The following is a 3663-nucleotide window of genomic DNA, read 5'->3' on the forward strand; positions in this document are numbered from 1 at the left end:
TGGACAAGTATATTAAAAAGCTTGGTACATATACACAATGGAATACTACACAGCTGTGAAAAACAAGGTCTCTATTCTGACTAAATTATTATCCTATCATCTTCATCTAAAAGTCTTTAAACTTTCTTCAGGTCTCATGTGAGATGCCATTTGTTTCAAGAAATCTTTTATGAGCCCCAAGACTGCTTAGTCCTACATTCCTTCCCATAGAACCTGTATTCATTCATTACTCAAAGTTATAAGTACCAGCTATGCTTTATTTATTATGACTTTTAGTGGATTTTATATTTTTCCCATCTTTGTATATCAGTATCTGGCAAAGTGCCTGAATCATGGCACACACTCAATATATAATTGTCAAATAACTATTGTGTGCTTATATAGTGACACCAATTTGTAATTTAATATTTATAATTTAAATTACAATGTTATAATAGAACCACATAGACCTGCTAGATGAACAGGGGAAAAGAAGTAAGCATTCAGTAATTTTATATAAAAAGAAAATACAGATAAGTCTATTTGGATATCAGATATAACTGGTTGATTTATTATTGAAAAAGGGTCTCAGTGGTTGAGAAATAATAGAATAAAAATATGAAAATAATCTACAGGGGCAGAAGCAATAGAAACAAAGAGAATATCTTTTGGTTGCCTGGGCTGAGATGAAGGAAGTGAAATTGATGGAGATGGGCCCAGGAGTAATAGAAATGTTTTTATTCTTGAGTCTGTTGTTTGTTTGTTTTGTTTTGTTTTTTTGTAACCAAAACTTTAATCCCAAGGATTCTCACAAAACATATTACAAATGACAGCATGAAAAAAAAATTTGTGCACAGTAACTCAAAATTCAGCTCTACAATGTACCCTTAAACTGGCAGGACACTGGTATGGTTGAATAGTCTCAAATTTCAAATGAAGAATGTTATTACAAAGGGTTATATGTTCATATACAGCAACCACATAGAAAATTTATGACTGAAAGCAAAGAAAGGTAAACTAGCTTTCTTAAAACTTCTTAAATTCTACACCAACTGGACAACTTCCGCCCAGTGTAAAGACTAGTTAAAATTTTTTAAGACTCTAGTTTAATTTTGCAGCTTTAATTTTTACCTATACTGGCGTGTGTTCACAGCAGCTTTTGAGACTGCTCATTCAATTAAAGCTGCATATTACATCCCAGCTATGGAAAGCCTAAGTTCAAATTTTGCCAGTCTTGTTTCCACAGTATTAAACATCACACTTAAGCTGGGCAGGAGTTTAGAGCTTTATTATCAGTCTACCCAAGACTAAAGTTCAAAGCAAATTCAATTTTGCTTAAGGGAACATTGTAAAGTAACAATTCTTGATATTAACATGCCTCATATGATCCACTTTAAACCATAGAGAATTACATCTTTATGTGTCACTGTTCCAAGACAAACAAATGTGAACAGCTAATACATCTTAAAAATGTACCAAGCTTATGAAGTCTCAAACAAAACTTGAATTTTCTATACATACTCCTGTCAAATAAAGGGATTTCCTGTACACCACACCTCTTGCAAACTGGTCTTCTATTTCCTTTCATTTGACCTAGATCGGCTATGAGACCTAGAGAAATATCGGGACGGCTTGTGATTTCTCTCCCGAGACAGTGATCTCTCTCTTCTCCTATCTCTAGAAAGGGACCTGCTCCGGCTGCGGGAGAAGCTTCTCCATCTTGGAGATCTGCGCCTAGGTGGAAGACTCCTCTGATAATCATCTCCAGGGCGACGACCCCAAGAGGGAGGTGGGCCACGATTTCGACTTCTCTTTTCACCATTTGAGAGTTCCACTCTTACCCGGAAGCCACACAGTGTTCTCCCATGTAGCTCTCGGACAGCATCGGCTGCATCTTGGGGATCTTCAAATTCAACAAAAGCAAAGCTGGGAGGGTTTCTAGCAACCCACACACTTCGGAGTGGTCCATAATAGCCAAAGGCTCGCTCCAACTCAGTCTTGTTACCGTTGTTTCCAAGATTACCTACATAAACCATACAATCCAATGGACAGGAATCACGATGCATTTCGCGATCTTGAGTTAGAAATGCAGCGGCTCCAATCTACACACACCCTCAAACAGCTCTTCCTCTCCCCTCCGTCCGGCTCCCAAACACCCTCAACCCTACCCTGCGTCCACGAAATGGCGGGATTCTGTAGTTTTTACATGGTTGTATAAATGTGTTGAAACTCACCAAAATGTATACTTAAAAGAGGTACATTATACCTCAATTAAGTTGATTTTTAAATGCTTCAGTAATTTAAAAATACAGCTTCTCAATAACATTTCCAGCAGAGAAAGTGTTCAAAGGTTTTGCTATTGGAGGAAAATAGTGTGTAATAATATTATTTTAAAATTCTAAATAGTAGTAATAATGCTGAACTCAGTTTAAAGAGCATTTTTTGGTAGTTTGTGTATAAAAAGAAATTAATGAGTCTCACACTAATTTTATTCAATGATTAAATCACCCAACTACTGATCTTTTACTTGTTTATTCATAGACCATCAGGTAATTAGGACTCTCTCTACTATATCATCTGCCAGCTGTGAGGAGAATGAGAACAATAGTTATTCATTTCAGTGGGAACATTATTATTCATATAGGAAAGAGGAACTTTGAAGCTGTTAAAAATAGGGCTAGACCTATTTCTTTTCCTTTTCATCTGTATTTGTTGAATAAAAAGCCAGAACCACCTAAAGATTTATATATCTACATGGATATGCAATTAATTAAATCTTATTTATTTATTAGAACCATCTAATATTATTGTAGTACCGGGAGTTATTTTAAGGAATAAGAAAAAAAAATTAGGCCTGAGTTTTAATAGTTTATAGATATTCCTTTCTTAACACACATTAATCTTTATCTAGAAAATTCATGACATGCTTAATACCATATCAAGGCAAACTGAGTAAAGCAAGGGGAGTTATCTTAGTGCATTTGGACTGTTAAAACAAAATATCACAGACTGGGTGGCTTATAAACAACAGAAATATCTCACATCTGAGCTTGGCAATCTGAGATCAGTGTGCCAGTAAGGTAGGGTTCTGATGAAGGCCATTTTCCAAGGTGCTGATGTGGGGGTTCAGAAAAAATTTTACTGTTTCTTACCTTCTAAATTCTTCAAACAGGACTAATAACCAAATTAGCAGAGATAGATTAGCAGATGTATAAAGTTTATTACAAATGTACATATTGGGGATATGATAAGATATGAGACCTGAAATGATTTGGGAAGTTGAGATTTATATGTCATTGTGGACAAAGAAGAAAGGGGGGCAGGTGTCGGAGATATCAAAGGACAGACAATTTACAGGGAGCTGAGGAACAGCCAAATAGATATGGGAGGCAAGTTTTCTTCTGGCAACCAAGAAACGATCGGACACATCGAGAAACAATGGAAAACGGAGAGTTTGGGGCACTTAGCTACCATGTCTGTACATGGAGCCTTTCTATCTATTGGGGTTTTTTAATTGGTTTTAATTTATTGTATTTACATAGATTCTAGTGTCGCCCTGAATGCACTCCCCTCCCCTGTATTCCCCACAACATCCCCTTTGTCCCCCTCCCCTTAGTGTCCTCCCCCCTTCCCTTCAGGTTTATCCCATCCTATCATCCCCTTTCCCTCTGTCCTCTTTTCCTC

General features: G+C 36.6%; 1 pseudogene; it reads right to left on the reverse strand.

The window, feature by feature from the left end:
* Positions 1–1212: 1212 nt before the first annotated feature.
* On the reverse strand, positions 1213–2081 carry LOC136316250 (serine/arginine-rich splicing factor 3 pseudogene; annotated as a pseudogene).
* Between the last annotated feature and the right edge of the window lie 1582 nt (positions 2082–3663).

Source organism: Saccopteryx bilineata, chromosome 12, assembly GCF_036850765.1.
Source record: "Saccopteryx bilineata isolate mSacBil1 chromosome 12, mSacBil1_pri_phased_curated, whole genome shotgun sequence".
NCBI lineage: Eukaryota > Metazoa > Chordata > Mammalia > Chiroptera > Emballonuridae > Saccopteryx > Saccopteryx bilineata.